This window comes from Symsagittifera roscoffensis, chromosome 9 (assembly GCF_963678635.1).
Source record: "Symsagittifera roscoffensis chromosome 9, txSymRosc1.1, whole genome shotgun sequence".
Classification (NCBI taxonomy): domain Eukaryota; kingdom Metazoa; phylum Xenacoelomorpha; order Acoela; family Convolutidae; genus Symsagittifera; species Symsagittifera roscoffensis.
The window spans coordinates 20,483,545-20,496,286 of record NC_087070.1 but is presented as its reverse complement, the minus strand read 5'-3'; positions in this window follow the sequence as shown (position 1 = coordinate 20,496,286).

Below are 12,742 nucleotides of genomic sequence, written 5' to 3'. Positions count from 1 at the left end.
GCGTCTGAATCCTTAACGTGCGAGTATTAGACCTGCACAAACCTCGTCCCCTCCTGCGTCTGAATCCTTCTCTTAAAAGCATCAAACCTGCACAAACCACAACCAAACTTGCGTCTGAATCCTTCTCATGCTTGCATCAAACGAACACAAATTTCTCCCACTCCTGCGTATGAATCCTTATCATGCGTGCATCAAACCTGCACAAACATCGCCCACTCCTGCGTCTGAGTCCTTCTCAAACAAGCATCAAGCCTGCACAAACCACAACCACTCTTGCGTCTGGATCCTTCTCATGCGTGCATCAAACCTGCGCAAATTTCACCCACTCCTGCGTCTGAATCCTTAACGTGCGAGCATTAGACCTGCACAAACTTCACCCACTCCTGCGTCTGAATTCTTATCATGCGAGCATCAAACCTGCACAAACCTCACCCAATCCTGCGTCTGAGTCCCTATCATGCATGCATCAAACCTGCACAAACATCACCCACTCCTGCGTCTGAAACTTTATCATGCGAGCATCAAACCTGCACAAACCTAACCTATTCCTGTGTCTGAATCCTTCTCGTACCTGCACCAAATCTGCACAAACCTCGTCCACACCTGCGTCTGAATCCTTCTCATAAAAGCATAAAAACCTGCACAAACCACAACCACTCTTGCGTCTGAATCCTTTTCATGCTTACATCAAACGAACACAAACTTCTCCCACTCCTGCGTATGAATCCTTATCATGCGTGCGTCAAACCTGCACAAACCTCGCCCACTCCTGCGTCTCAGTCCTTCTCAAACAAGCATCAAGCCTGCACAAACCACAACCACTCTTGCGTCTGAATTCTTATCATGCGAGCATCAAACCTGCACAAACCTCACCCAATCCTGCGTCTGAGTCCCTATCATGCATGCATCAAACCTGCACAAACATCACCCACTCCTGCGTCTGAAACTTTATCATGCGTGCATCAAACCTGCACAAACCTAACCCATTCCTGTGTCTGAATCTTTCTCAAACGTGCACCAAATCTGCACGAACATCACCCACTCCTGCGTCGGAATCCATTTCATGCGTGCATCAAAACTGCACAAACCTCACTCACTCCTGCATCGGAATCCATCTCATGCTTGCATCAAACCTGCACAAACCTCACCCACTCCTGCGTCTGAATCCTTATCATGCGTGCATCAAACCTGCACAACCTCGCCCACTCCTTTGTCTGAATCCTTCTCATACACGCATCAAACCTGCACAAACCACAACCACTCTTGCGTCTGGATCCTTCTCATGCTTGCAACAAACCTGCGCAAATTTCACCCACTCCTGCGTCTGAATCCTTAACGTTCGAGCATTAGCCTGCACTAACCTCACCCACTCTTGCGTCTGAATTCTTATCATGCGAGCATAAAACCTGCATAAACCTCACCCAATCCTGCGTCTGAGTCCTTATCATGCATGCATCAAACCTGCACAACCCTCTCCCACTCCTGCGTCAGAATCATTATCATGCATGCATCAAACCTGCACAAACCTAAACCATTCCTCTGTCTGAATCCTTCTCATACGTGCACCCAATCTGCACAAACATCACCCACTCTTGCGTCGGAATCCATCTTATGCGTGCATCAAGGCTGCACAAACCTCACTCACTTCTGCGTCTGAATCCTTTTCATGCGTGCATCAAACCTGCAAAAACCTCACCCACCCCTGTGTCTGAATCCTTCTCATGCATGCATCAGACCTGCAAAAACCTCACCCACTGTTGCGTCCGTTTCCTTTGCATGCTTGCATCATACCTGCGCAAACGTCGACCACTCCTGCGTCGGAATCCTTCTCATACGTGCATCAAACCTACGCAAAGATCACCCACTCCTATTTCTGAATCTTTATCATGCGTGCATCAAACCTGTACAAGTCTCAGCCAGTCCTGCTACTGAATCCTTATCATGCGTGCATCAAGCCTGCACAAACCTCACCCACTCCTGCGTCTGAATCCTTCTCATGCGAGCATCAAACCTGCATAAACCTCACCCAATCCTGCGTCTGAGTCCTTATCATGCATGCATCAAACCTGCACAAACCTCTTCCACTCCTGCGTCTGAATCCTTATCATGCGTGCATCAAACCTGCACAAACGTAAACCGTTCCTCTGTCTGAATCGTTCTCATACGTGCACCAAATCTGCACAAACATCACCCACTCCTGCGTCGGAATCCATCTCATGCGTGCATCAAATCTGCACAAACCTCACTCACTCCTGCGTCTGAATCCTTATCATGCATACACCAAACCTGCACAAACCTCACACACTTCTGCGTCTGAATCCTTGTCATGCGTGCATCAAACCTGCAAAAACTTCACCCACCCCTGTGTCTGAATCCTTCTCATGCGTGCATCAGACCTGCACAAACCTCACCCACTCCTAGGTCGGAATCCATCTCATGCGTGCATCAAAGCTGCACAAACCTCACTCACTCCTGCGTCTGAATCCTTATCATGCATGCATCAAACCTGCACAAACATCACGCACTTCTGCGTCTGAATCCTTGTCATGCGTGCATCAAACCTGCAAAAACCTCACCCACCCCTGTGTCTGAATCCTTCTCATGCGTGCATCAGACCTGCAAAAACCTCACCCACTGCTGCGTCCGTTTCCTTCGCATGCTTGCATCATACCTGCACAATTCTCACCCACTCCTGCGTCGGAATCCATCTCATGCGTGCATCAAAGCTGCACAAACCTCACTCACTCCTGCGTCTGAATCCTTATCATGCATGCAACAAACCTGCACAAACCTCACGCACTTCTGCGTCTGAATCCTTGTCATGCGTGCATCAAACCTGCAAAAACCTCCCCCAACCCCTGTGTCTGAATCCTTCTCATGCGTGCATCAGACCTGCAAAAACCTCACCCACTGCTGCGCCCGTTTCCTTCGCATGCATGCATCAAACCTGCACAAACCTCTCCCACTCCTGCGTCTGAATCCTTAGCATGCGTGCATCAAACCTGCACAAACCTAAACCGTTCCTCTGTCTGAATCGTTCTCTTACGTGCACCAAATCTGCACAAACATCACCCACTCCTGCGTCGGAATCCTTCTCATACGTGCATCAAACCTGCGCAAAGCTCACCCACTCCTATTTCTGAATCTATATCATGCGTGCATCAAGCCTGCACAAACCTCACCCACTCCTGCGTCTGAATCCTTCTCATGAGTGCATTAAACCTGCACAAACTTCACCTTCTCCTGTGCCTGAATCCTTCAAATCTGATACACATCAGTTGCGACGCGATGGGATTACAATTATGAAAAGTCTCATGACTGAAATAAGGAACAAAAACGTGCAAAAAACTTGTTTTTTCTTTGGTTTTTTTCTTAGAAAATGCAACAAATTTTTTAAATTATTTGATTAACAAAACATCAAAGACATAGTTTAGAAGGACAGCCAGTTATTTTGCAAGTAGCACAAAATGTTTCAACCAGTCTTAAAAAGTTACAACAAAATTATTTTTTTAAATTAGTGTCGTTTTTTTTTTCGGCGTGGTGTGATGAAATAATTTGAGCGAAAACATAGAGCTTAGACATTTTGTCATTTAAAATAAATTATGCCAATTGGTTTTTTTAAAGACAAATAACAAGAAAAACATTCAAAAAACAAAAAAATTTTCAATTTTTCAGAATTTGTTTCCTAAAAATCATTCAACCCAGTCCGATGCTTTTTTGTGGCAGCCAGTTCTGCGTTTCCAGTTTTGCGTGGAAGAAAAAAATTAAAACAAACAGGAATACAAAGTTCTTCCACATTTTCAAAGATCGGAACAAATGATCTTGCAGCACCAAATTGTTTTGCGGACCGTAAAAATTTCAGATTTTTGTTCCGACCATTGAAAATGGGGAGGAACTTTTGTTCGGGTGTGTTTTAGTTTTTTTTGTTTGAGGATGTCTTTTATATTCGTCTCAAATATTCTGGCAATTTTGAGCACTAAGTTGTTCCTCAAAGCCCTCTGTTGTACCTAAAACAAAAACTGCTCGCACAATTTGCTTTAATTGGCTTAAATTCAATTTTTTGCAAGTGAGAAAATATTAAAAACCGCTTGAATTGAACCGGAAGATTTCAGAAATAAATTATGTGTACAAATTTTTCAGTTTCAATATCAAAATATTGACATTCACAAAAAAATCTCAAAAAAATTTTCGTTTTATTTTAACCGCAATGAACATTAAAATGAAAAAAGCAATATCTCAGATTTTAAATTGATTTTTAGTCTAAAATCTAAAACGTTTTTGATCTAAAGTTTTTACAAATTTTGTAAAGTATCAAAACTAAAATGTCAGCTTAATTTACAAGCTTGGAGTTTGTTTTCTAGACAAAAATTCAATCAGATTTTAACTTTATTTTCGCAATTTAAAATCTGAGAAATTGCTTATTTATTTTAATGTTCATTGCGGGTAAATTAAAACGAAACTTTTTTTGGGGTTTTTTATTTTAAAAAGCAATCAAAAAACATTCCTTCTAAGCTGGTGATAAATCACCATATTTAACATTGTTATTTTGGATTGGCGCATCAATTAAGAAAATTCAAAATATGTTTTTTTTGGCTGAAACTATGGTAGGTTGTAAATAATAATTAATTGCAAAGACTTACGGAGCACAGTGGTTTCCTGCAGAATCAATATAAACGGAGATATATAAACTTGAGATCTCGGCGAGTCAATTCTAAGTACATAGTCGACTTGCTTTGAGCCAATTCAACTTTAGCACACATTTCAGACACCAAGTGATGGGAATCACCTGAACAAAACGAAACTAGCAAAAGTTTTTCGTTACTGGTTCCGCTGACAAGAAAATGGGTAGTGCTTCTCAACAATTTTTCTTTTACTATCTTTTTTTTTAATTTGTAAAGTCATCATTGTTTATAGATGTGAGATGAATGATGAACTGCTAAACTATATTTCCATAGTTTTTAATTTGTTTATCTATGAGCTACATTTGGAACCAGTGTTTCTAACTTAAATTGGTTGGTTACATTTACGAGCTTGCAATTGAATTTCCACAAAAAAACTCAAACTGATTTTATTGGTTAATTTACAATTTCCTGTCTGAAAATTCGATTCTTCATTAATTTAAAAGTTCTTGCTCTAGTTTCAAGGGCCAATTTCTGCTATCTAAGGTTGAACAAAACAATTAGTTAGACTCTTGCATCGATCAGAAAACTACAAATTTCTCTTTATTTTCAAAAACCTGACATTTCAGATTTAAAAAAAAATCAAAAACAAGATGATTTAACAACAGTTTATGTGAGCAATTTTTTTAAACCAAAGTTTCTTTTTGAATTTTTTTTTCGCTCAGCCTTGGATGTTGCTGATATATTTGACCCTCATGTTGGAAAAACTACCAATTGAATAGCCTGTCACAACCTTTATCTTTTTGCAAAATAATCCTTTGCAATAATAGTCCCACAATATTTCAAGTAAACCATTCAATTTTACCAGACAAGTGTGTCACAACAGCAAAAAAATAACAGTGTTTTTCGATGATGAACTAGAAAAGCCGTTTTAAAAAAAGTTTCCAACATACAAATATACGTACACACGCAGACACACACACACACCCACTCATACTCAATAAGGAAAAAGTTAGTCATCTATCTTTTGACATTAAATTGAAGCTGAACAAAGTTCAACCGAGCAGGAAGTTTCAAAATCATAACAAGACTGCTGGCATCAGGGCGGAGCCCTGAATGTTCCGACTGTCTTCTGAGGTCTATGGAACAGTAATAACGAGAAGAAAAATTAAATGTAGTAAAACCTACGATTTAAATGTGAAAGCTTGAAATTTTTTGTGAAAGCATTCACCACGCGCCAAAAAAAATACAAAGTGATAGAATTCGTTCCTAGTAACAAATCAATTATTGCAAATAAGTTTCCTTCAACCGATTTGAAAAAATTTCTAGGGCGAATCAAATCTCCGCTTACGCGTTAATAGCGCGAAATATATAAAACACGCATTATTTAAACACCAATAATTTTACAAAAATTGATCACAGGTGAAAGATCTTTTCAAGTTTAAGCTCAAGACAACAATATTTTTCAAATGAAATGAAAAAAATTTCGTCAAAAAAGGCTAGTTAAAAAACAAAATTTGTCTGAAGATAAGCAAAACCCAACCCGAGCACAAAATTCCGTTAATTTCATTACAAAAATTCGGAACAATAAACGGTAGAACACATAAGGTTTTTAGAAATTTCTTGTTCCAACTTTCGTAACGAAACTAACGGAATATTTGTGCTCGGGTGGTTTTTTTTTCTTCAGACAAGTTTCAACTTTTCAACTAATCATTTTTTTGACAGAGTTTTTTTAGATCATTCGAAAACTATTGTTGTCCTAAGATTAGAATTGAGAATATGTTCATCTGTGATCTTTTTTAGTAAAGTTGTGGGGATGTACAGATAGCCATTTTGGCCAATTTGGGACAATTAACGCGCAATTTATTTTGCGCTATTAACGCGTAAGCGAGATTCATTCACTCTTAGAAACCGTTCTAAATTGGTTCAAGGAAGGTTATATGCATAATTGATTTGTTAAAAAGAGCAAAATCTATCATTTTATTTAAAAAAATATATATTTTAAATTTTTTTATTACGTTAAAATTGTTCATGTTCTTTGTGCTTCATAGGCCCTAAAAGACAGTTGGAAAATTCAGGGCTTTGCCCTGATACGAGCAGACTTGTTCTCAATTCTTCTCATTGTATGCAGCTTTTACCTCATAATGTTAAATACTCGAATATAATTATGTAAGCATTTGTCGAATTGCAGCTAGCCTCAAAAACACAAAGATAACTCTGTGATTCAGCTTTCACTACCCTCGACGGAAGTTTTGATTATCACACGTAAACCAAAAAAACGCAAAAGCAATTGGGATTACTTCAACATAAGACCATCCTTAAACTAAATCACCGACAGACATCTGTTTTTTTTTATGTGCGATAGTGAGAGTTGTTAAATTTTTTTCAATGGTTGTTTACCTATTTATTTTTAATCAAGAGATTGAATATTTTCATCTACCACGAGTTCCAATGATAGAAACTCATATCAGTTCTGGGATTTATATAATCATATAGATTATTTCGCTCACTTGACACTATTTGTCATTTATCAATTTTTAATTTAGCTGCAAATGGAAAGCAATTTTTGCAATTTTTGTTGGTTTTACAAAACAATTTTAGTTCTTACGCTTGGAGCAATCATAAGTATCAATTTTGAGAAAAGGCAAAAGTCATTACGACCATAAATTTTTTTTCTCACACATATTGGTTGCTGGAGTTTTTTCTAGGTTTTTTTGGGAGCTTTTTCATCATTTTTGACACAGTGGTGAAGTGGAGCTTTGCGCCACTTGCAATTAAACACAATTATAAAAACATAAGAAGTCGAAAACATAAAAACTTAGGAATAACAAAAACAGAAATAACAAATAATTAATTTTTTGTGTCTCGATAAAAGTTCATTCAAGGTTAATAGGGCGAAAACTTGAGTGTAAATTTAGCAAAGGAACAAATCTTACAAAGAGGAGTTAAAGCCGATAACTACTGAGCAGACACAAGTGGCGCTGAAAAAATATGATTTCATAAAAAATCTTGACAATTTTAAGCCCTACATGAGACTTGCTTTTTCAACTACAAGGGAAGTTTCCCACAGCACAAGAAAAATAATCAGTAATGTGGCCACTAAACCTTCAGGTTTCAAGCAGACCCTTCTTGCGCCAAAAAAAAAGTTTTGGAAAAAGTTCAAGTCCACCTCCCTGAACCTACAAATAACTTTTCTTGCAAATGCAATTAAAGTTGCTTACAGGGCAAACAAGCGTGATGTATGATGTGGCAACTAAGCCGACAAAGTTTGAGAAGAATAGCGGAAGTCCAACAATTCAAATTTACCGATTTTTTAAATTACGTATATAAAGGCGACGTCATTAATTTTAGGCTCTAGGCCAGGTGGGAAGGAACATTTGAACAAATTAGACACATTCGTCATCATTTTCAAAATCAAAATACAATCCAAGATTAACAAAACCGAGAAAAAACAGTACAAAAAATCGAGAAAGCGACGCATTTATTAAATAAAAGAAAATTTCGAGAAAAAATTTTGAAAAAAAAATCAACACGGGAATCGTGCTACACCTATTTTCATCCTAAATTAAGGCAGTTTTGAATGAACTTTTAAAAAATAAAGCATCTCTTAAAACGAACATGTCTATAAATTTGACTATTATGTACCTAAAGTTATAAAAATATTGTGCTAAAAACAGGGTTCAAAATGAACGAAAAATTAAACAAGGAAACTTCAAAAAAATTGAATACAAAGATCTCAATAAACTACTACACAAAAAAAAATTCAAAAAAACAGAAAACTACAAAAGCCTATGGAAGTAACTCAAAAACATGTATCCTGTCAATTATGAGGCTAAAACACAACGGTCGGATAGCTGAACATCAGCAAAAACAAGGATCACAAATGAAAAAAGGCGCGAAGTGAAGCAACAAAACACACGCAACTTCAAAATTTTCAAAAGAATTCTAACAGAAACAAACCACATTCTTAGATATTGTGCAACACCCTCCAAACACCCTCATAGAAAAAAATCAGCTCAACGTTCGAAAACAAACTTTTTCGGATTTTTTTTCAGAAATTTTGTTTTAGACTAATTTTAAAAAAATCAAAAATCTAAGCTGTGCCATCACCTTGATTTGATATAATTAGAACAGCTCACATACACTTTTGACTTTCAATTGTTTTCATCCAACTGAGAATGTTCAGTTGCCTCAAAACAACTCACAGTCAAAATTTTGTATGAGCTTTTACAATTATATCAAATCAAGGTGATGGCACAGCTTAATTTTTTGATTTTTTTTAAATTAGTCTGAAACAAAATTAAACTATGAAATTGGAGAAAAGTTTCAAAATTTTATCATTTCAAATTGAAAGTTTTAGCGTGTAGAAAAAAACCGTGTTGAAAAACGTCTATAAGAAGCCTCTGAGAATGTTGCATTCCTCAAATGGAATCGAACAGTTAACTGTATAGAATTTTCAAAAGAAACACCCAGCAAATAAGCCGACAAAAATTAAGCCCAAATCAATTAATCCAACAGAAAAAAAAACATTTTTTACCAGTAGATTCAGTAACGATTTAACTCTAAACTTAGTACTCGAGGTGTTACACGTAAAATATGCTGAAAAGGGACATCTTGCATTCGGAAAGCATCCCGTGAACAAAGTTCCCTACGGGAAAAAGTTCCCTACCCTTATCGCAAGGGTAACAAGCATCATTGATACATTGTGAAACAATTGTTTGATTTTTTGTTCAATAGTCGAATGCTTCAGCAGTTATCTCAAGTAAGTGTAAATAGGTATTCTATTCTAAGAAATTCGTAATTTGGAAAAACTGATCGGCATTTTTCTGTTGTTCAGATAAGGGGCGGATCTTTAAGTTTTTCAGGGAGGATGATTTTTATAAATTTGAAGAACTTTGTCGTCTTTTACAGGTCGACCAAATAATTTTTGAACACTATAAGAACCGTGTTTTGACAAAAAAAACTTTGTTGGCAAAAAAATCGGCATGTATTATCCTTCAGAAAATTTTAGCGTTAGTCGGCAGATAATGAATGTCGAGAACTAACTCCAAAGGGTAAGGGGGTCGAATTTTTGATCAGAGAAGTGTTTAAAACTTTTACACTCCAAAGGGTAAGGGGGTCGAATTCTTGATGAGAGAAGTGACCAAAACTCTGCGCTTAAAAGGAGAAGTGTCCAAACCTTTTGGTTGCGGAAATAACATCGGCGCAACCGACAAAGTGTAAATATTAGCCGCCGACATCGTGGAACCAGATCCAAACTATAATTTATTATTGGTTATAATTTAGATATTTTATCTCTATAAAATATTAAAGACTAACCAATCATAATCCTCAAACTAACAACCCATTTATTTGTAAGTATTGAAATTACTTGTAATTTCAGCACCAGAGAGATTTGAATTTAACCTACAACTTAGTTGATTTCTCCAAGAGACCGAATCGTATTAAAACCAGTATACTCTAGATCTATTGAGACTTAAAGATATAAGAGTAAGATTACGATCGCTATTAGACTAAGAAGTTGCACGAATCTATCCGGCCGAAAATAGGATAGCGTGACGAGCAGACGGTGTACCCTATCTGAAATTACTTAAGTCCCAACTCATCTGGTGCGACCAAAAGGCTCGAGCAAGACTTTAAAAAACAAATTAGCTCAGAACTATCAAAATAGACTAGAATTAGACAAAAGCATTTTCAAAAATGTTACATGACAATCATTTAATTGAAATGTCTCTACGACTCAATAGATCAGAGCCACTATTCCGAACAATACGAGAAATACCCGGTACTGTAAGAAGAACTCAGACAAGAGACGACATACGACTACAAAGGAATACAAAGTTCTTCCGCATTTTCAAAGATCGGACAAATGATCTTGCAGCACAAAATTGTTTTGCGGACCGTCAAAACATCAGATTGTTGTTCCGACCTTTGAAAATGGGAAGGAACTAGTGTTTGGGTGTGTTTCAGTTTTTTTAAACTGAGGATGTCTTTTATATTCGTGTCAAATATTCTGGCAATTTTGAGCACTAAGTTGTTCCTCAAATCCCTCTGTTGTACTTAAAACAAAAACTGCTCAGACAATTTGCTTTAATTGGCTTAAATTCAATTTTTTGCAAGTGAGAAAATATTAAAAACCGCTTGAATTGAACCGGAAGATTTCAGAAATAAATTATGTGTACAAACTTTTCAGTTTCAATATCAAAATATTGACATTCACAAAAAAATCTCAAAAAAAATTTTCGTTTTATTTTAACCGCAATGAACATTAAAATAAAAAAAGCAATATCTCAGATTTTAAATTGATTTTAAATCTAAAATCTAAAACGTTTTTAATCTTAAATTTTTACAAATTTTGTAAAGTATCAAAACTAAAATGTCCGTTTAATTTACAAGCTTGGAGTTTGTTTTCTAGACAAAAATCAATCAGATTTTAACTTTATTTTCGCAATTTAAAATCTGAGAAATTGCTTATTTATTTTAATGTTCATTGCGGGTAAATAAAAACGAAAAATTTTTTGGGTTTTCTATTTTAAAAATCAATCAAAAAACATTCCTACTAAACTGGTGATAAATCACCAGATTTAACATTGTTATTTCGGATTGGCGCATCAATTAAGCAAATTAAACATAGGTTTTTTTGGCTGAAATTATAGTAGGTTGTAAATAATAATTAATTGCAAAAACTTAAGGAGCACAGTGATTTCCTGCAGGTTGAATATGAACGGAAGTTAGTTGTGAGATCTTGAGATCTCGGCGAGTCAATTCTAAGTACATAGTCGACTTGCTTTGAGCCACTTCAACTTTAGCACACATGTCAGACACCAAGTGATGGGGATCACCTGAACAAAACGAAACTAGCATAAGTTTTTCGTTACTGGTTCCGCTGACGAGAAAACGGGTAGTGCTTCTCAACAATTTTTCTTTTACTATCTATTTTTTTTAAAATCTGTTAAGTCATCATTGTTTATAGATGTGAGATGAATGATGAACTGCTAAACTATATTTCCATAGTTTTTAATTTGTTTATCTATGAGCTACATTTGGAACCAGTGTTTCTAACTTAAATTGGTTGGTTACATTTACGAGCTTGCAATTGAATTTCCACAAAAAAACTCAAACTGATTTTATTGGTTAATTTACAATTTCCTGTCTGAAAATTCGATTCTTCATTAATTTAAAAGTTCTTGCTCTAGTTTCAAGGGCCAATTTCTGCTATCTAAGGTTGAACAAAACAATTAGTTAGACTCTTGCATCGATCAGAAAACTACAAATTTCTCTTTATTTTCAAAAACCTGACATTTCAGATTTAAAAAAAAATCAAAAACAAGATGATTTAACAACAGTTTATGTGAGCAAACATTGGGGGGCGGATTTTCAAAAAACTTTCCAAAATTTTGACAAAAAAAATTGCGTTTTTTTGGCGCGCGCTCCCCTTCAAAGTTAGTATATATTGGCGCCGAAGGTGCCTTTTGAAAAATTTTAGGGTCGGTCGGCCAAAAATTGATTTCTGAAAAAGTATCAAAGGGGGGACCTTTTGGGTCGGCAGGGGGTCGAATCCCTTTGGAGGGCGTCCGCTCCCACCCCGCCCCCCTCCTAAATCCGCCCCTGTCACAACCTATATCTTTTTGCAAAATAATCCTATAAGAGTCCCACAATATTTCAAGTAAACCATTCAATTTTACGAGACAAGTGTGTCACAACAGCAAAAAAATAACAGTGTTTTTCGATGATGAACTAGAAAGTTTTCAACATACAAACATACGTGCACACGCAGACACACACACACCCACTCATACTCAATAAGGAAAATGTTAGTCATCTATCTTTTGACATTAAATTGAAGCTGAACAAAGTTCAACCGAGCAGGAAGTTTCAAAATCATAACAAGACTGCTGGCATCAGGGCGGAGCCCTGAATGTTCCGACTGTCTTTTGAGGTCTATGGAGCAGTAATAACGTGAAAAAAAAATAAATGTAATAAAACTTACGATTTAAAAGTGAAAGCTTGAAATTTTTTGTGAAAGCATTCACCACGCGCCAAATAAAATACAAAGTGATAGATTTCGCTCCTAGTAACAAATCAATTATTGCAAATAAGTTTCCTTCAACCGATTTGAAAAG